This window comes from Pinus tabuliformis, chromosome 3_1 (genome assembly GCF_031772625.1).
Source record: "Pinus tabuliformis cultivar Carrire ecotype Pingquan chromosome 3_1, CPIR1, whole genome shotgun sequence".
Classification (NCBI taxonomy): domain Eukaryota; kingdom Viridiplantae; phylum Streptophyta; class Pinopsida; order Pinales; family Pinaceae; genus Pinus; species Pinus tabuliformis.
Window position 1 is genome coordinate 145637972 of NC_142301.1, and position 22985 is coordinate 145660956.

The following is a 22985-nucleotide window of genomic DNA, read 5'->3' on the forward strand; positions in this document are numbered from 1 at the left end:
ATCCAATCTCTTTCAAACATGCATACTTCTACTGCAATTTTCTCCAATCCATCTGTTGATTATGTTGTTTCATTCTCCCATTGCTCCTCATTCAACGAACATGAATCTCCTTTAGATTTGCATCTGAAGCAAAATATATTCTAATTTCCTCCCAAGGTAGATTTATTTTCAAAGATATCCAATGTTCTTTCTCCCAAATATTAACCTACAACTATGAATTTCTTGTTCAAATCAAATTAATAATATAAAAGCATTTCACCAATCAACTTTTACCAAACCTAAACTCATGCACATTCTACAAGCTCTATCTTTTCACTTCTTCTACCACAATTATTCTCTTAATTGTTTCTATCTACAAATTAACATTTAATAATGTTAATCAACCATAAATATCTTTGATTTTAGAATGCATCTAATCTGCACTAGTTCACTTCACTACAATTCTTCCCAAGTTCTCATTTTGGAGCTATTTTCACTATTTGCGAATCTATTATTTCATATTTCACTATCCTTCAACTACAAAGAAAACATGCTTCTACTCCCAAAGTGTAAAAATCCTTCCATATCCTCAAAGAACATCATTGTTCTTTATTAACCTTCCTTTCAAAGCTTATTCCATGGAGTCACCAATCTTATGGCACAATATAAACTGCAAAGTGAAACAAATATACTTCACCAATTTCTCCAAACCTAAGATGTTGCAAGCTATGAATCTCCTCCAAAGAGCATATCGTTTTTCTAATTTCCTTTCCCAATGAGCACACATGCTATGATATCACTTAATATAGGAAAATGGTACTTTTATTGTGTCTTCAACTTCTCTACTTATGGGATGTCAATGCCACATTACTAACATCAAGGTGCCCATACACCTTCAAGAACTTCTTGATCTATTTCTATTTGATCCTATAATGAAACAAAATCAAAAAATATCTATGCATGTACCAAATTCTTCTATCACTGAGATGCCTCAAATCCCATAATAGGAACTGTTTCCTTCATATGATATATTTCCACTAATTACAATTAATTCTAAATTCATCCACTTAAATTTGAACTACACAATCATAAAGAGACAATCATATAATTAAAAATTGATTTCGTTCACATAATATGTACACACATCTACTAACAACCTCTCCTTCCTCTCTATAGGCTAACTTAACATTCATTGGGTTAGTATCTCTTTTCCTCACACTTACTCTCCTTTTATTTTGAGTAGGCTTACAATAGATAGAATTTAGAAACATCATTTTCTAGATCCTAAAATCCCTCCACAATTAACCTATGAATCACTCCACAAATTAGATTTTCTAAATCATAAAATCACTCAAGATATCCCTAAAATCACTCCATAAATCACCCTAAATATCTCATTCATGATAATTGAAGAAACTAAAATTATTTACAATAAAGAATTAAAATTCCTTATCCATGTCAAAATCCCCTTTGGAGATTTGTCTTATAAGAGCTTCATTTTTCAAAAATGACTTGGAAATTGAGATGTCATTGCATCAAATTTTCTCGAGATTTATCATAGTACTAAACACTCTTGTTGAGAGCAAAAACTTTGTATTGTAACTATTTATTTGTTGAAAAATAGATTAAGTGTGCTTTAGAAAGTGGGTTTTTCCTGATAGAAGTGTTTTCTATAATATCATGTCATCAATGGTTTGATGTTCACTTCCTTTATTACAATTATTATATTTTAACTTTTGGATATTCGTTTCTCGCCTATTAGTGTACAAAGTGTATTTCACATCCCTATCTAACTTCATTTTGTATTAGAGCCTAATCACCTTGAATTTGAGGTGTCAGGGACAAGGTTTTTTTATGTAATCTCTACTTGAGTGGGAGCTTGCACAGAAGGAAGTCATGTTGGAAGGAAAAGGAAAGCACATCTAGATTAGAAATGGATAATCTTGAGAAAACTAGCTTCTAATTGTGAAAGATCAAGATGGAACATATTCTAATATATTCAGATCTATGGGCCGAACTATATAGAATAAAATTCATTTGTATGAAAGATGAGCATTGTTGTTGCTGGAGAGAAAGAAAGTGAACCTTGTTACACTCTTGTTGGATGGTTTTGCATTGTTAAATGTTTTTGGACATAAACTATAGAAACTATCTAGAAAAGGTTGGAGGATTTTTATGAAGATAAATCTTTTGTAAATACAACTTTTCTATGGTAAAGGATATTTTTCTTGAAAGTAGATAATGGTGATTTTGTAGCCAAGAATATTAATGCATTTAATGCTATTGTGACAAAATTGATATCAACTAGAGCAAAGAAGGATGAGGAAAATCATTATATGACTCTTTTGTGCTCCTTGCTAGATCCATGCAAAAGGCTCATAAAGGATAACGAAAGTACTACAAAGGCATTATATATCAATGAGGTCATGGCTAATTTATGAGGAGGTGAGTGAAAATACTTTGAGTCCATTATTTGTTGGGTGTGGAGTCTGATTATCTTCTTTATACAAAGGTATCACCACATTGGACCCCAGTTCGTAATGTGGCGGCAATGCCACTCGTAATATTTGCACTGTAAGGGGGGTCTGCGGGAGGGGACATTCATTAGGCGGAGATTTTTCGGTAGAATTTTTGTTTAATTTAGGGTTTTTTTCCCTAGAAGTAAACCCCTGACTATATATGAGGGAATTGTGTTGCATCTATGTAGATCAGTATTATGAGCGAGAAAGAGAGAGGAGATTGTGTGAGAGCGAAGAGGGAATTACAACATATTTGTTGTAGGTTGTATCTCTTCATTTTTTTGGATAATATAAAAGGAAGGACTGGTTGTTTCTCCGTGGACATAGCCCAAACTGGGTGAACTACGTATACCTGTGTCTCTCTTTCTTTATGTGTTTTCTGTGTTTATATTTCTACAATATTTTATGTGTTCCATTGCTCTGTAATATATAATTTTCTAACAACTGGTTTTGGAGCCAAAGGTCTATTTCACTGAAAAACGCGCAGGAGAGAAGGGTTCCTGGTTCAAGTGGGAGCAATGGCAGAAGATGGTAGTCTAGGGTCAAAACATTTAACTGCCAAAACTCCAACTATGGAACATGCAGATGGAATATTTTCTGTATCAGAAAGATTTGTACCTACCATTGAGTAGAAAGAAAAAGAAGTCAAAGAGTATGATAAAGGAAGACACAGAATGGGATATTCTCAACAAAAAGGAACTTGGAACAATACGGCTCTGTTTAGCGGCATCGGTAGCCTTTAATATCTCAAAGGAAAAGACAACAGAGAGTTTACTATCGGCACTGGCCAAACTATATGAAAAACCCTCGGCCTCAAATAAGGTATTTCTTATGAAGCGTTTATTTAACATGAAGATGTTAGAAGGTGGACCTATTGTTTATCATTTAAATGAATTTAATACAGTTACAAGCCAATTAAGTTTTGTAGGGGTAAATTTTAATGATCAAGTTAGGGCTTCGTTATTTCTATGCTCATTTCCAGAAAGTTGGAATGGTTTAGTTATGGTCATTAGTAACTTTGTCTCTGTATCTAGTACTTTAAGGTTTGATGATGCTGTTGGTGCAATCCTTAGCGAGGAAATGCCATGAAAAAGCTCAGGTGAGACATCAAGTAATGCTTTGATTGCAGATACTAGGGGAAGAAAAATGGAAAGAGGAAAGAGCCCAGGATATCACATTAAGTCAAGGAAAGGCAGATCCAAGTCCAAATCGGGGATAGTGTGCTGGAAATGCGGGAAGAAAGGACACCTGAAGAAATATTGCAAGTCTCGGGAGGGAAAAGAAGGAGACGTACAATAAGAAAACAATCATGAAGCGGATGTGACAGGTTATGTGTTGCAAGATGCTTTGATTCTTTCATTAGAAAATATTATTGATGCCTAGGTGGTAGATTCATGGGTCTCATTCCATGCCACACCTGATAGGAAACATTTTCATGATTATTTTCAAGGAGATTTTGGACAAGTTCGATTCGGTGATGATAAAACCTGTAAAATCATTGGAATGGGTACAATTTTCATAAAACAATAGAATGGAAATAAATGGCTATTGAAGGAGGTAAGACATGTTCCAGACCTGAAGAAAAATCTCATTTCAACAGGGCAGTTGGGAGGTGAAGGTTGTGTAACAACTTTTACAGATAAAACTGGGAAGGTCACTAAAGGAGCCCTGTGTTGGTTGATAAAAGGTGCCTTTATAAAAATCCTAATTATCCTCACATTAATTATCAATCCGGGCAAGTCCTCTTATTTCAAGAGTGTATGTGGCTACTATTTAATTCAGAGAGTAATGTTTCCTAAATTGCAGTATAGATCTTTAAATACAAGAGTAAATGGATGCATCTAATAAATTCCAACAACAATCATTAAAGGGAATATAACAATTGAAATTCAAGACTCAATCTTCTACCGAAATCATAATTGTTGGCATTATGGCTAAAGTGTTGTCCTTGATGGCAACCCATTCAGGTGATAGATCACAGTACTTCAAGCCAGCAGCAGAGATTGATGATCAGCTATCAAATATTGAAGAAAATAAGGGGTACGCAGGCACACCTTACATAAGGTAAGTACACGCAGGTCAGTGTTACATAAAGTGCGTACATACCCGCAGTTATCCCATTCAGGAGGTGCGTACCCCCAGTGCACACATTTCAAGGCAAAGAAATTCACATGTGGGGTTTTCTTATGTTTTACTCTTGGTATTTAGCCGACGGTATTGGGTTATTATGGTGTCGGCTCGTGGTATTGATCCATGTTTTAAGGAAGAGCTTTCCTATATAAAGCAAAGGAGATCATTTGGCTTGAGCATGTTTTTGGGTTGAATATCTTATGAGGGCTAGATCTGGTCTCTAAATAAGGCGAATCTATTGATGGACTGAGATCTCTTCGGCGCATGTTCAGATCTGTAGATCTTACTGTCTGGGTTATTTCTGAAGTCTTGAAATCATCTATGCCCGAAGGTACGTAGGTACAGTGAAAGAAACGTGCGTGCATACGCAGAAACGAAGCGTTTCAGGTGCGCCGGTACGCAAGCACAGAAGGGTTTCAGCTGCGCTGGTACGCAGGCACAGAAGGGTTTCAGGTGCGCTGGTACGCAGGCACAGAAGGGTTTCAGGTGCGCCGGTACGCAGGCACAGAAGGGTTTCAGGTGCGCTGGTACGCAGGCACAGAAGGGTTGCAGGTGCGGAGGTCCGCAGGCAGTTCAATGGGCTCAGAGCGAGGTACGCAGGCAAACAGTTGAGCAGGGTGCGTACTGTAAGCAGGCAAGCAGTTGAGCAGGGTGCGTATTGTAAGCAAGCAAGCAGTTGAGCAGGGTGAGTACTGTAAGCAGGCAAGCAGTTGAGCAGGGTGCTTACGTAAGCAGGCGAGCAGTTGAACAGGGTGCTTACTTCTCTTAAAATCTTTGTTTATCATTGCTGTGTTCTGGATTTGGTCCTATTATTGTTGATCTGGTTACTACAGTTGATTCGGTGATTCTCTTATACTTGATGATCATTTGATGCTTATTGATCCAGTTTGAAAATTTATGAAAAGTGGTCCTTGTAAGAAAAGAAGTAGGGGGTTGTAGCTCCCTTCCATGAGAGACTGGAAAATGAGAGAGAGTTGTAGCTCTCTGCAGGTTGCAGCCTACGTACTGGTAAAGGACTGCACCAATACAAAACCATTGTAAAAGGAGTTTCTAATTTGAAAGAAGATAGAGACATATTGCAGCAGGTGGTTTTCACCCACATTGGGTTTCCACCTTACATCTTGTGTTCTTTGGTGTGACTATCTGTTTTCTTTGTTCATGCTCATTATTTTATGGTACTGACATGCAAAACTAATTCAAAGAACAAATAAGGAAGATTTATTAAAAGAATTAAATAATACTGATTCACCCCCCCTCTCAGTATTATTTCCAACAATTGGTATCAGAGCAGGTCCTTTAGAGAATCTTGATCGCTTGAAGGTAGATCGTTCATCATGAGCAACTACGAGAGAGAAGCATCAATCAGGCCACCGGTTTTTGATGGGACAAACTTCAATTATTGGAAGGTAAGAGTTACTGCCTATCTTCAATCTCTTGGTACAGAAGTTTGGGACATCGTAGAGACAGGCTACGCTTTTCCTTCAACTACTCCTACAGATGCAGCCGAGAAAAAGAAGTATGAAACAAATGCGAAAGCAGTCAGTACTCTATTAGGATGTATATCTCAATCAGAATTCATGAAGGTAATGCACTATAAATCCGCAAAAGAGATATGGGACAAAATTGTCACGAGCTATGAAGGAGATGAACAGGTAAAGCGTGCTAAACTTCAAACTCTCAGAATTCAGTATGAGACTCTCAAAATGTATAATGATGAAAGTGTGGCTAACTATTTTCTTCAGGTAGATGAGGTTGTTAATTGTATGAAAAATTTGGGTGAAGAAATAAAAGATGCTATTGTGGTTGAAAAGGTTCTAAGATCATTGTCCCCCAAGTTTGAATCTAAAGTATCTGCAATAGAAGAAAAGGAAAATCTACGAATTCTTACTATGTCTCCGCTACATGGAATTCTAACTGCTTATGAAATGAGAAAGGGAGGTCCATCAGACAGAAGAGAAGTTGCTTTCAAGGCATCAGGCAAAGGAGATTATTATGAAGCAAGCCACGTCCCAGAAGAAGAGGAAGAAGAATCAAATTTTGTCAGAAATCTTCAAAGGGGTTCTGGAAGGTTCAGAGGTAAGTTACCTTTTAAATGCTTTGCTTGTGGAAGAGTAGGTCATTATGCTGCAAAATGTCCTTATAAGGATAAAGGAAAGGAACCTGCTAGATGGAACAAGAAACAGAATGCAAATAAGAAAAGCTACTACACTCATGAAGATAGTGATGGTCTATCAAATAGTGATGAAGATGAACAAGGTAATGAATATAAGTTGTTAATGGCATTTGAAGATGATGATTATATGGATGCTATAGATGTGCATAACCTTTATGATGAAATTACTAGACTCAAGAGATGTATAGAAGAAAAGAACATGATCATTGATACTCTAGAATTTCAAATTGATGAAAAGGAAAAACATCTTGAAAAATTAGAAGGTGAAATTGTTGGTCTTAGAAAAGAGATTGAGAAAACAAAAGCTATTAATCTCAAGTTTGTCAAAGGATCTGAAACTTTGGATGAGATTATCAATGTGCAGCGGTCTCCACTAAACAAGACAGGTCTGGGCTATAATGGAGAAATTTCTCAAGCATCCACCTCAAAAAGTTATCTTGATGCAGCAAGAAGAAATGAGCAAAAGCACAATGAAGATCATCAGGTAAAGCAGGGACGAATTACAAACAGAAACTATCAGGGGCAATCCATCTTAAGGGTGAACAAAAGCTACAACCAACCACAGGTAAAATCTTCTCAATTTGGTTCAAGAATAGATGACAATAGAAATTACAATCAATTGGCTAGTAGATTCGATAACCGCAGAAGTTTCTTCAATGGACAATGCTTTTCTTGCCATAACTTTGGTCACAAAGCAGCTCAATGTGTTGCATACAAAACGATCATGACTAGGGAAGCTCAAAAACAAAGAAGTATGACCGGGATTACAAAAAGGACCTATAACAACTTTTCGGTTCTTGAAAATGAAGTTGAATGTTCTATTTGCAATAACTTTGGTCATGAAGACTTTGAATGCAGGAGCAGGTTTCAGCAGAAAAAGGAACAAGCCTCAAGCACCAAAACATGGAGAATAAAGGAACCACAAACAGAAAGATGTGGGATAGCATTTTATGCAGAGGGACAGGAAAATCTATGGTACATTGACAGTGGCTGTTCGAAGCATATGACAGGTGATAAAGAAAAACTTGAGTCATATTCTGCTCTAGAAAAAGGAAAGAAAGTCTCTTTTGGAAATGATACTCCTGCAACTATAAAAGGAAAAGGCATTGCTCAGTTAAAAGAAAAGGTCAAGGCTGGAAATGTTTTGTATGTTGATGGATTGAAGCATAATATTCTAAGTGTCAGCCAGATGTGTGATCAAAGAACCGAGGTTATCTTCAGATCAAATGGATGTCTTGTTCGTGATCTTGATACAGGTAAAACAGTGATCAAAGGCAAAAGAACTCCAAATAATCTGTACATATTTGAAGAAGGACAACAACAATGCTATCTGAACAAGGATGATGAGCACTGGTTATGGCATCGGAGGTTGGGACATCTAAGCTTTTCACAAATAAGGAAAGCATGCAAATATCAGGCAATTCGTGATCTTCCAAATATCAAAATTCCTGACAACACCATATGCAAATCATGTCAGTTTGGAAAACAAACCAGAACAAACTTTCCAGAGAAAGAAGGATCAGCTAGCATGCCTCTTGAGCTAGTACATACAGATACATGCGGTCCTTTCAGGAAAAGAACACCTCGAGGAGAAGAATACTTGATATTATTCATTGACAATTTCTCCAGGTTTGTCTGGTTAGGACTTATGAAGCATTCGAAAAATTCAAATCCTTCAAAGCCTTGGTTGAAAATGAATCAGGTCACAAAATTAAGTGCCTCAGATCCGACAGAGGTGGGGAATTTACTTCAAATGAATTTTTCGATTTCTGTGAAGAACATGGGATAAGAAGAGAATTCTCTACAGCAAGAACTCCTCAGCAAAATGGAGTTGTGGAAAGAATGAACAGAACAATCCAACAAATGGCTTGTGCTATGCTTGATGAGTCAGGAACTCCCGCAACTTTCTGGGGTGAAGCTGCACATGCTGCGGTTGTTATTCTCAACAAAACAAATGTCCGGGTGAACAGCACTCAAACACCTCATGAGCTCTGGAGTGGTAGGACTCCTTCGGTAAAGCACTTCAAAATCTTTGGGAGCAAATGCTATATCAAGAATACTGATGAGCAGCTTGGCAAACTTGAACCTAGAGCAGATGAAGGCATTCTTCTTGGTTACTCTCCACATAGCAAAGCATACAAATGCTACAATAAAAGACTTGGCAGAATTGTTGACAGCATTGATGTAGTGGTTGATGAGAAGGGATACATTCCTAGGCAAGTACATCATGAAGACATCGAAGAAGATGAAGGCTACCCCCAACGACAGAATGATGAAGAAGAAGAACCTCAAGAAGAAACTCAAGAAAAACCAAAGGAGAAAACAAGAATAGAAGAAAAGACTCCATCCAGATATGTCCAGAAGAATCATCCAGAATCTCAGATTATGGGGCAGAAAGAAGCAGGTGTACAAACAAGAAGAACAGTTGCAGAAGCTTCAAGCTATTTGGCATTACTCTCCTCTACTGAACCACAAAATGTGAAAGAGGCATGCAAAGATGAATGTTGGGTGAAAGCAATGGATGAAGAACTTGAGAAGATCGAAAAGAACAACACTTGGGAGCTGGTTCCTAGACCAAAGGATGAGAATGTTATCGAAACAAAATGGGTCTTCAAAAATAAATTGAATGAAAATGGAGAAGTAATTAGAAACAAAGCCAGACTTGTTTGTAAAGGGTATGCGCAACAAGAAGGAATAGACTTTGAAGAAACCTTTGCTCCTGTTGCAAGACTTGAGGCCATCCGAATGTTCCTTGCTCTCTCAAGTTTTCAAAACTTCAAAGTATTTCAAATGGACGTGAAATCAGCCTTTCTGAATGGAGACTTGGAAGAAGAAGTATACATTGAACATCCAAATGGGTTCATTCTTGGAAATGATCCAAATCTTGTATGCAGATTGAAAAAGGATCTCTATGGTCTCAAACAAGCTCCAAGGGCTTGGTACTACCGTTTGGACAAATATCTTCATCAACAAGGTTTTTCAAAAGGATCAGCAGATAGCAATCTTTATATAAAAGTTGAAAATGACAAATTGCTAATACTTGTTGTGTATGTAGATGACATTATTTTTGGGAGCAATGAAGAAGCTATGAGTCAAAGCTTTGCCTTGGTCATGCAGAAAGAATTTGAAATGTCCTTGCTAGGAGAACTATCATATTTCCTTGGTTTGCAAATCCAACAAAAGGAAGGAGGAACCTTTTTATCTCAAACCAAGTATCTCAAACATATTTTGAAGAAATATGGTATGGAAGATGCAAAACCAGTATGTACACCCATGGTCACAGGATGTAGCCTCAGTGCAAATGATGAATCTGCAGCAGTACATCAACCAACCTACAGATCTATGATTGGAAGTTTACTTTATTTGACAAGTACCCGACCAGACATCATGCATGCAGTTGGAATAGTTGGAAGATTTCAGTCAAATCCGAAGGAGACTCATCTTCAGGCAGTGAAGAGAATTTTCAAATATCTTCAAGGGACTCAAAATTATGGCTTACGGTATCCTAGAGATACAGATCTTACACTTCATGCTTATACAGATGCAGATTGGGCCAGAAGCGTGGATGACAGGAAAAGCACAAGTGGTGGTGCGTTCTTTATGGGTTCCAGACTGGTACCTTGGTTCAGCAAGAAACAGAGTTCGATTGCCTTGTCTACAGCTGAAGCGGAATATGTTGCTGCTGCATCTTGTTGCACCCAACTCCTTTGGATGATGCAGACTTTGCAGGATTTTCAAATCACTTGTACACCACCAATCCCCATCTTATGTGATAACACAAGTGCAATCAGCATCTCAAAGAATCCTGTTATGCATTCAAAAACCAAGCACATACCAATCAAGTATCATTTTCTCCGGGAACAAGTGCTTGAACAGAAGGTCAAGTTGGAGTATGTTCCTTCTAAGGAACAAGTTGCTGATATTCTCACCAAACCATTGCCCAGGGACACTTTTGAATAACTCAGGCAAAAGCTGGGGGTTGTTGATGCATCATCTTATTGCTGAACCTCTTCTGATTGATGGTACAGGTTCAGGGGGAGCATATAATGCATTGTTGGCATTATGGAGGATGTGCAGAAGGAGACCTTGGAAGTAGCTGCAATATGTCTCTATCTCTTTCATGGTGGATTATGGTTCTTCGTTGCAGATCTGGTTCATATTCAGGGGGAGCATGTTCTTAGGGGGAGCATAACCCTTTGCCCTTGATGTCAAAGGGGGAGAATGAAGCTGAAGTTTTGAGGTTGCCATCAAGTCCAAAGGGGGAGATTGTTGGCATTATGGCTAAAGTGTTGTCCTTGATGGCAACCCATTCAGGTGATAGATCACAGTACTTCAAGTCAGCAGTAGAGATTGATGATCAGCTATCAAATATTGAAGAAAATAAGGGGTACGCAGGTACACCTTACATAAGGTGCGTACACGCAGGTCAGTGTTACATAAAGTGCGTACATACTGTGGAGCGATAAAAAGGTGTATTGTGAACTCCTAATTACCTCACATTAATTATCAACCCAGGGACGACTTTTTATTTCAAGAGTGTACTCTGTCTGAGGCGGCTACTTACTTAAGAGTAATGTTTCGCAGTATAGTGCTTAAAACCCAAAAGTAAATGAATGCTTGAAACAAAATCTAATTGGAACAACAAGAAACTAAATCATTCATTCAAACAACCATCAATCGAGGATATAGTAGCAATAACTCATTCCTCTAGAAATTGATGAAGGAAAAGGAATTAGAGTATGGATCATGGATCTGGGAGCATAATAGCGTCTGCTGTGTCTCACGACAGCCTTGATCCTCCTCCCACACTAAAACAGTAAATGCAAGTAAATGGAATGGAAATTAGAGCATGGACCAAAGATCTGGGAGCTAAGCAGCGACTTGCTGACTCACTACAGCTTTAGACCTTCTCTCACACCAAAGAAATAAAGGCAAGTAAACAAATCAGCAGAAAGTAAAACGGAATGGCGAAATGGAAATGGGACAGCAATAAATGATGCAGCAGTAAAATGGAATAGCAATAATCAAATGGAACAACAGCAATCAAATGGAACCGCAAATTCAAATGGAACAGCAAACCCAAATGGAACAGCAAACTCCGATGTATGTACGCGGTCTATACTACTGTGGCGATCCGAGAATGATGTATGATGTGACTATGTTTCTGAACAAAGTGATATTATCTCCAAGCCTCACAAATACTTTTTTATATGAATCCAATAATGATAACATTCATACCAATATCTTGCTGTAGAAATGGATGCAATTCGAATAGATTCAGTTTGTGTAATACAGAGACGTGAATTAAAGAACTTATTCAGATTCAGATATTAATTAAGAAGCATAGTCTATCATATAAAAGATATATCGGATTACTGAAACAAGAGAAATAAGCAAACCACACAAATCACCGTATGATACAAAGGCGAGTGTCCTCCGGAGCCGGGCCCTTAGCTGCCGATGGTACACCGCCTTAGATTACTCCAGACGCAGAGACGGAATGAACACCAAGTCTTTTATATTAATTGCATCCACAAAAGTATAACAAAGTCAGGTCTCAATGAGACTCAGCGATCAAAGTTTATTCCGAGAGTGTAAAATTACAAAAGCAAATCCTCCTCTCCTCTGATCTTTGGTTTCATTTAAATAAAGAAAGATCAGAGCATAGATAATTACAACATGATAAATTTGGGTTGATTCTAACCAGATGATCCACAAGAAAATATATTCCCTCTCATCTCTTCAACAAAAGCAAGACGAATTTGGGTTGGCAGCTGAGATTTGGAGGACGGCCGCAACTGAAAATCTGAGAAAATCGTGCTCAAAGAACCTTGCGTTTCTCCCTGTACAAGCCGAATTTGGGCAATCTGTTCTTTTTGAAGATAATTGGGCCCGTTCTGGACAAAACCCATGTTCCGGATTTTCCAAATTCGTCTTCATTTGCTCAGAATCTTAACCGCAACACTGTCACTCCTTAAACCAACGAATTTCTGAGTTGGCTGATTTAAAAATCAAATCTTCAATCTGGAAGTTACTTTGGAGGCTAAAAATGGTAAATAAGGTTACAACCAACTTATTAGAACTATCATTGGTAAAATAATGCATAATAATCAATTTATTAGAAATAAAGGAGAATAAATAATATTTATTCATGAGAGCATAAATAATTAATAAATGGATTTAAATGATAAATTATAATAAATAACATGATGAAGAATAATAGAAATGGGTGGAATAAGTGTTCAAGAGTGATAATAATAATAGCAAATTCACGGCTCCACATACCCCCACACTCAATATATTGCATGTCCTCATGCAACGAAAACTGAATATATTGCATGTCCTCATGCAACCCAAAGACAAAAGCCATGTGTTAACCAAGCAGTAAAAAATATGTTCCTCTCAGCTCATGAAATGGATAGAACAAATGAATTCTTCCTTCACTTTTAGTAATTTTGATGAAGGCATAACAATTTTTACATTGACATTCAACTATATGTATGAAGTTGCAGCAAAATATGATATAGATAACAACAAACTTCATTAAGCATTTTCTCAAAACTACAAACCAGATTTTGTTGAAATGTTGCAAGTAAATTTACAATACATGAATGTCTCTATGATCCAAAAATCAAATCGTTTTGATGCACGGATCATGGGATATAAAAAAAATGGCTGTAGGTGAGAGTGCATGATTTCCGAAATTTTATGAACCAATATTTCTTGAAATTGTGTGGGTTTGTATTAATGATACATATGTGTTTTCCAAAAATTACAAGAATTTAGTTCATAGTTTTAAAAATATGTGGAAATAAAAAAAATGAAGTTGTATGCCTTAAATAAGGAAGAAAGTAGAAAATATCCATTATGTATAGCAATTCCTCCTCCTCTTTGAAAAATTAGCATGCCCTCATGCGATGCTAGAAAACAAATAGAGGTGGTTGCTACCAGCTGTTGAATTCTATGCTTGGTGTAAAACAACATGAAATAAGGGAGGAGTTGAGAGTGAATAAGAATAGCAATGGATGATAAAGAATATGAATGACGTGGTTATAAGAAAGAAATGAATAAAAGGAACACTCCCCCATACTCGAAAATGACATGCTGCTGAAAAAGGGGAAGTGGTAAAGATGTGGAATGAAGGATGACAAATAATGCTCAAAATGGATTTTCATTAGATTCTCCTAAATTTATAATAAATTAGAAAACTATGCAATTTAACCTCAAGTTTTACCTCCAAAAATGTGGAATGACATATAAATACTCGCAGTTGTTGAAGCTGATGTAGGCAGAATTGGTGCTGAAAGTGATGCAAAAGGTGGAATCCAGGGAAGCACATCATGTTTGAAGAATTGTTCACGTTCGTGAGCCTCTACTGTGAAGTGCAATAGTGTGGTCATGCTACGAATAGAATTCTGCCCATACTTGTTGTTCTCCTGTAAACAAAGCACTATTTTGCATACAATGTTCTTGAATCCATAGTGTTAGCTTTGAATAGCAACAGATAAAATGCATGCAAAATTTCAATGAGAAAAACTTATGTATACATGCAATACTAATATGTTGTCAAATCAACAAGGTATGGCAAAGTGTAGTAATCATATCGCATGCAATTCCATAATGCATACATTCCCCCCCTCCAATTGGAAAATGAGTTCCATAACCATAAAGCATATGAAAGGGGTGGTGTTGATGGCAAGGCAAGGGAGTGAACAATACAATAGTAAATGAAGCAGAGTACACTTATCAAAGATAGGACGGTGAAAATTATGGTTATTTTGAGAGCAAAGTGTGTAAAGATAGTTATGAATAAGAGATAGGATGCTTTGGATTGATGATAGTTTATACAAAATGAAAAAGGACAACAATATGCTAAAAAGATGCTTTACTGACGGTATTCTAGCTGAAAATGATGTGATTGATCATAAAACAATTTCTCATGCATAAAGGTTCAAAACAGGGAAAAGATTAAGGAAATAACTTCTCTGATAAAAAGAAAAATAAGAAAAGGGTATTATAATAATAATTGACGATAAGATATAACTTCAATACCATAAGCAGAGCCGCTGCTGCCAGCAGGCGTCCATAGCCCCGGCAGGGTTGCTTTTTATCCCATATGAGCCAGGATCCTCAATTTATAAATGGAGAGTTTTAGTGTTGTTTTACAGAAGAGATCAGTGTGCTGGCGTGGTAACCAGATAACCACACTGCCATTCACTAGGAGGTAGCAAAAGTGATCAGGCCGGCTCGTGATGAGACCTCTTGTTCCAAGGATAATTTGGCTATCCAATGGATCATAACCCTGGTGTGGTGGCCATAATGGGAATGTCACTTTGTTACAGCCTTATGAACATGGTAGGCTGGCTCGTAATGAGACCCCCTATCCTCCATCTGCGAACAAAATTTTGTTATTATTACACATTTTTATGATAAAAAGAGGGAGGCTCAGTACTCCTTAAGAGCAGGGATGGCGGAAGAAGTTGAAGATGTCAATAGAAAAAATATACCCATAATCTCATTTATTACAGACAAAGAAGATTATAATCAGGGATGATGGAACCAGCATGGTATTAAGATGATCAATCAATATCATGTTCAACAGAAAACAATGCAGTAAAGTAGTATATAAATAATTGTGTCTCTTTTGAAAAAAAAAATCTGTCATCAAGGAGTTGTCCTGTTAAAGATCATAACGTAAATGATAATACTTGCTTCAAAAGAATCCATAATTCTTGTCCTCATAAAAATAGTGTACTTCATGCCATGAAAGAGAATCAGGAGAATGTGGTTGAGTTGACTATGAATAATCCCACAAGAGAAAGGAAAGGGTTACCCTCAAAAATATTCCCAAAGTGTTGCTCTTTTGAATGAACAGCAAAAACACTCAAAAAGTGGTTTTCCGTGTAGGGAACATTAAAGGAAATGCACACCAAAAAACAAAAATACACACAGAAAACGTGAAAATGCAAATGTCGTTCCTTTGAAAGAGAAGAATCCATGCGAGCAAAAACTCGAACTGCTGTTCCTTTTTCAAAAGGAACAACAAAAACTCAAACTGCTGTTCCTTTTGAAAAAGGAACAGCAAAAACACACCAAGCGCTGTTCCTTTTGAAAACTCAAACTGCTGTTCCTTTTGAAAAAGGAACAGCAAAAAACTCAAACTGCTGTTCCTTTTGAAAAAGGAACAGCAAAAAACTCAAACTGTTGTTCCTTTTGAAAAAGGAACAGCAAAAACACACCAAATGTTGTTCCTTTTGAAAAAGGAACAGCAAAAAACTCAAACTACTGTTCCTTTTGAAAAAGGAACAGCAAAAACACACCAAATGTTGTTCCTTTTGAAAAAGGAACAGCAAAAACACAAACTGCTGTTCCTTTTGAAAAATGAACAGCAAAAAACTCAAACTGCTGTTCCTTTTGAAAAATGAACAGCAAAAACACACCAAATGCTGTTCCTTTTGAAAAAGGAACAGCAAAAACACACCCAACGTGAAAGTGCAGAAGTGCTGTTCCATTTCGAAGAGGAACAGCAAAATGTAAAAGTGCAAAAAGTGATGTTCCATTTTGAAAAGGAACAGCAAAATGTGAAAGTGTAAAAAGTGTTGTTCCATTTCGAAAAGGAACAACAAAATGAACTGTGAAAAAGGAACAACAAAATGAATGGCTGAACCAAAAAGTGTTGTTCCTTTAGAAAATAAATAGCAAAACGAAAATGATGTCCCTTTGAAAAAGGAACAGCAGGAACGACAAAAATGCACACAAATGTTGTTCCTTCAGAAAAGGAACAGCAAAATATACAACCATAAAATGCAAGCACGCAAAGAATGAATTAGCTGTTCACTGTATTGAAGCTGAGGATGGGTCACAGTTTGAATGAAGCAACACCTGAAACACAAAATATAAAAGAAATTAGAAAAGAAACAACATTTTATTTAAAAAAAATATGTAAATTAAGTTACAACAGCTATGATATTATGTAAAAAAATGATCTTTTTGAAAAATGTTTTGGCAGCAGTGACAAGACATGAATCTTGAAATTGAAATCAATTCTTCATTTGTTCTATTATGAATTCGTTGGGTAATGATTTGGGTAAAATTCCTTTGTTTTATAAAAACTTCTTTGAAAAATCACTCGTCCATAAATTGACCTTCTTTATTTTCCCAGGACCTGCAAAAAACGAGTATCTACCTGCAATAAAGCATTAAATCATGAAGAAAGAGAGGTGTACGGGCTCCCTTAATCCAAGAATTATGCAAAAAACAACAAGTAGTTATTCTGTATAACAAATCCATAGAGAAAATAACAAAGTAAAATTTATTTGTTACCTGCGGGAGAGTAATGGCCAATCATACTAACCTGTAGTGTTTTAATCACAACTTCTTTGTTTTTCATCCAAATCGAGTGATTCCAAATCCAAATGAGAGCTAAATCAAAGGTTTATCTCCAGTAGAAACAGGTTTTAAAAATTCAATCATATGATATGTCAAATTTGTTTAGAACAACCTGCATAATAGAGTCATTTTTTATTACCCGGCTTAGACCAACAGTTGATATTTCAAGCATAACTTTTTTTTTTTATGTCGGATTCGAATGATTCAAATTGAAAATGAAAATAGATTCATTTATTGATCTCTAATAGAAACATGTTTTGAAGACAAGAAGAATTGATAGGTCAAATACTTTAAGGAACAGCTGGAAAGACATAGTTTTAAGGGTGCTGATTTACGATAGACAGTCAGTATTTTGATCATAACTTCCCCATACGATATTGGAAATGAGTGATTACAATTGCATTGTAAACTAGATTCATAGGGGAACCTACCATAGAAACAGGTTTTAAAAATTCATTCATTTAGGCCTCCAAAAACTGACTGTCCCAACTCTGTTCTTGAGCTGCCCGCTAGACATCCGGTCAATGTTTTGGCTCTAACTTTTTCGTTTCAAATCCAAATTGAGTGATTCAAATTGGATTGGAAAATATACATCAAGGGCTACTTAGGATAGAAACAAGTTTTAAAAATATGGTCATTTAGGCCTCCAAAAACTGACTGTCCCAACTCTGTTCCTGAGCTGCCCGCTAGACACCCTGTCAATGTTTTGGTTCTAACTTTTTCATTTCAAATCCAAATTGAGTGATTCAAATTGGGTTAGAAAGTAGACATCAAGGGATACCTAGGGTAGAAACAGGTTTTAAAAATATTCACTTTTGGTCCCTCAAAACATGACTGTCCCGACTGTTTTTCCAGAAAGTTCATCAAGCCCGCAAGCCAAAAAAAAATGAAATTCAAGCATTTTTTTAAATTGGTGATAAAAATGAAAATGAGTGTTTGTAGAACTTATTATTTCCATTATGATTCATCTACAAACACAAATTATAAAAAAAATTATCACCGATGTTGATTTGCATAGCATGTTGCAACAAAAACCCTAGTTTTACAAAAGAACAAAATGCACTTATTTATGTCCTTATTTTGTTTTATTTTATTCACTAACCTACTTTGATTGAAGGATGAATATGACTACGTGTATGAGTACTTCCAGTGAAGCCATTTTCGACATAAGGCTTCATATATACGCATACCCAAATTCGAAAAATGAATATTAATGAAAATTAGGGTATGAGAAACCATCTTCCCTTGAAAAAATGATATCAAAAATTGTTGAAGCATGGAGTGATGTTGCAAACAAATGATGGAGTGAAACCAATCTTCAATGTATCCTTTACTTTTTTGATCTTGCATAGCCATCATATCATGAAGTTCTTGGGCTTTTAAAATAGCTTGTTGATGCAAAGAAACCTCATTTTCTTCCATAGCTTCTACAATTTTTGCATTTGAAACATTCTGAATCTCATTGTAGGTTTTCTTTAATGGCGCATGTGAGATAGAATGGGTGGGTAAATTTGCCAGCGCAACATTGTAAGCATGTTGTACTGGTTTATTATGGTGAGGGTGTGGAATTAGTTGAGCAGGAAAATGTGTATGGAATGTAGCATTTTGATGATGTGGCTGATTGGGTTGTGTGAATGGTTTTGATGGGCAAGCAAGGTGTTGTGAAAGAGCTGGTGGAGAATATGGAGAATGTGCTTGTGCTACAAGATGAGGGAGAGTAGTCATGCCATCATAAGATGAACCATGCCCAACTTGTAAACAAGATAGGTGGTTAAATTGAAATTGACATGGCTGCCCTAACACATTAGCATTCCATAATGGATTATGCAAGTATGATAATGGAGAAAAAGTGTTTTGAACCATACCTGTAGGCCTTGTTGCAGCTTTCTTACCTCTTTGATATGCTACTTCCATCCTAGATAAGGAAGAGTGAATATCTATGAGATGCTCCTTTCGGTCATGAGAACAAAACACTTCATCAAATTCTTCATTTTTATGAACCTGCAAAACATCCAATTTTTCATTTAGAGAGCTAATAAAATCAACTTTAAAATTGTCAAATAACACATTGATTTCAGCTCTTATGTCTCCTATTCTTGTAGCAGATTTGGAAAAGAAAGAAAAAACATCTCTAGGATTCTTACCAGCCTTGGAGATTCCTCTTGAATACCTTATGCACAACTCACAAACATCATCATATGATAACTGAAAAACATCACCTTTTCCTATCAAATTTAAAAGTTCTAAAAATTCATCTTTGATTCCTTTAAGAAGGAGTGTTTTTAAGATCTCTTTTTCCAAATGCTTATGCTTTGATTTTTGAAGGTTATAATGAAATCGATCTACATAGTCCTCCAAACTTTCATCTTCCCCTTGTATCATATAGAAAATATCTTCATTGGCTTTGCAATAGTCTTGGTACTTTTTCAAGAATATGTTCTTCATGTCCTCCCATGATTGGATGCAATTCCCACCTAGGCTCATGAACTATCGGAGAGCTGCTCCTTTTAGAGTAAGAGGAAACACTTTCAATCTTTGATCATTTGTACAATAATCATATCCTCTACAAAGTATTTCAAACTCAAACATAAATGTATGTGGATCTTCATTTGCTAAACCATGAAAATTTGGTAAAGATGGGGGAATTATGTGCATTTGTGTCACTCCTAGATCTTTGATAGGAAATTCAAAAGTAGAAACGTGAGCCATTTCTTACCATAATAGAAGATGTTCTTCATGTGTTTCTTCAAGGCTCCTTCTTCAAATGTTCCTGTCAATTAGTTAGTGAAATGGGTGGTGCTTACATCACCACTTAAGTGAAATCATGTGATTCGTTTTTTAAAAAAAAATTCTATTTTTCCTAATAATTCACACAAAAATTCAAACATCTATTTCTACTCTAGGTTCTTTAACAGTCCTGCTGGAAAGCGGATGGGGGAGCAGGGCTTTTACATGCTCCGTACGCAGGTTCTTACCTTCCGTTTTTAAGATCCAACTCTTCCCTAGCAGGCACTCATCGGATTCACACTACTCTTTAGAAATGGCTACACTCTCCCCGGCAACGGCGCAAAAATGTGGAGCGATAAAAAGGTGTATTGTGAACTCCTAATTACCTCACATTAATTATCAACCCAGGGACGACTTTTTATTTCAAGAGTGTACTCTGTCTGAGGCGGCTACTTACTTAAGAGTAATGTTTCGCAGTATAGTGCTTAAAACCCAAAAGTAAATGAACGCTTGAAACAAAATCTAATTGGAACAACAAGAAACTAAATCATTCATTCAAACAACCATCAATCGAGGATATAGTAGCAATAACTCATTCCTCTAGAAATTGATGAAGGAAAAGGAATTAGAGTATGGATCATGGATCTGGGAGCATAATAGCGTCTGCTGTGTCTCACGACAGCCTTGATCCTCCTCCCACACTAAAATAGTAAATGCAAGTAAATGGAATGGAAATTAGAGCATGGACCAAAGATCTGGGAGCTAAGCAGCGACTTGCTGACTCACTACAGCTTTAGACCTTCTCTCACACCAAAGAAATAAAGGCAAGTAAACAAATCAGCAGAAAGTAAAACGGAATGGCGAAATGGAAATGGGACAGCAATAAATGATGCAGCAGTAAAATGGAATAGCAATAATCAAATGGAACAACAGCAATCAAATGGAACCGCAAACTCAAATGGAACAGCAAACCCAAATGGAACAGCAAACTCCGATGTATGTACGCGGTCTATACTACTGTGGCGATCCGAGAATGATGTATGATGTGACTATGTTTCTGAACAAAGTGATATTATCTCCAAGCCTCACAAATACTTTTTTATATGAATCCAATAATGATAACATTCATACCAATATCTTGCTGTAGAAATGGATGCAATTCGAATAGATTCAGTTTGTGTAATACAGAGACGTGAATTAAAGAACTTATTCAGATTCAGATATTAATTAAGAAGCATAGTCTATCATATAAAAGATATATCAGATTACTGAAACAAGAGAAATAAGCAAACCACACAAATCACCGTATGATACAAAGGCGAGTGTCCTCCGGAGCCGGGCCCTTAGCTGCCGATGGTACACCGCCTTAGATTACTCCAGACGCAGAGACGGAATGAACACCAAGTCTTTTATATTAATTTCATCCACAAAAGTATAACAAAGTCAGGTCTCAATGAGACTCAGCGATCAAAGTTTATTCCAAGAGTGTAAAATTACAAAAGCAAATCCTCCTCTCCTCTGATCTTTGGTTTCATTTAAATAGAGAAAGATCAGAGCATAGATAATTACAACATGATAAATTTGGGTTGATTCTAACTAGATGATCCACAAGAAAATATATTCCCTCTCATCTCTTCAACAAAAGCAAGACGAATTTGGGTTGGCAGCTGAGATTTGGAGGACGGCCGCAACTGAAAATCTGAGAAAATCGTGTTCAAAGAACCTTGCGTTTCTCCCTGTACAAGCCGAATTTGGGCAATCTGCTCTATTTGAAGATAATTGGGCCCGTTCTGGACAAAACCCATGTTTCGGATTTTACAAATTCATCTTCATTTGCTCAGAATCGTAACCGTAAAATTGTCACTCCTTAAACCAGCGAATTTCTGAGTTGGCTGATTTAAAAATCAAATCTTCAATCTGGAAGTTACTTTGGAGGTTAAAAATGGTAAATAAGGTTACAACCAACTTATTAGAACTATCATTGGTAAAATAATGCATAATAATCAATTTATTAGAAATAAAGGAGAATAAATAATATTTATTCATGAGAGCATAAATAATTAATAAAATGGATTTAAATGATAAATTATAATAAATAACATGATGAAGAATAATAGAAATGGGTGGAATAAGTGTTCACGAGTGATAATAATAATGGCAAATTCACGGCTCCACACATACCCGCAGTTATCCCGTTCAGGAGGTGCGTACCCCCAGTGCACACATTTCAAGGCAAAGAAATTCACATGTGGGGTTTTCTTATGTTTTACTCTTGGTATTTAGCCGACGGTATTGGGTTATTATGGTGTCGGCTCGTGGTATTGATCCATGTTTTAGGGAAGAGCTTTCCTATATAAAGCAAAGGAGATCATTTGGCTTGAGCATGTTTTTGGGTTGAATATCTTATGAGGGCTAGATCTGGTCTTAATCTAAATAAGGCGAATATATTGATGGACTGAGATCTCTTCGGCGCATGTTCAGATCTGTAGATCTGACTGTCTGGGTTATTTCTGAAGTCTTGAAATCATCTATGCCCGAAGGTACGCAGGTATAGTGAAAGAAAAGTGCGTGCATATGCAGGAACGAAGCGTTTCAGGTGCGCCGGTACGTAGGCACAGAAGGGTTTCAGGTGCGCTGGTACGCAGGCACAGAAGGGTTTCAGGTGCGCCGGTATGCAGGCACAGAAGGGTTTCAGGTGCGCCGGTACGCAGGCACATAAGGGTTTCAGGTGCGCCGGTACGCAGGCACAGAAGGGTTGCAGGTGCGGAGGTCCACAGGCAGTTCAATGGGCTCAGAGCGAGGTACGCAGGAAAACAGTTGAGCAGGGTGCGTACTGTAAGCAGGCAAGCAGTTGAGCAGGGTGCGTAGTGTAAGCAGGCACGCAGTTGAGCAGGGTGAGTACTGTAAGAAGGCAAGCAGTTGAGCAGGGTTCTTATGTAAGCAGGCGAGCAGTTGAACAGGGTGCTTACTTCTCTTAAAATCTTTGTTTATCATTGCTGTGTTCTGGATTTGGTCCTATTATTGTTGATCTGGTTACTACAGTTGATTGGGTGATTCTCTTATACTTG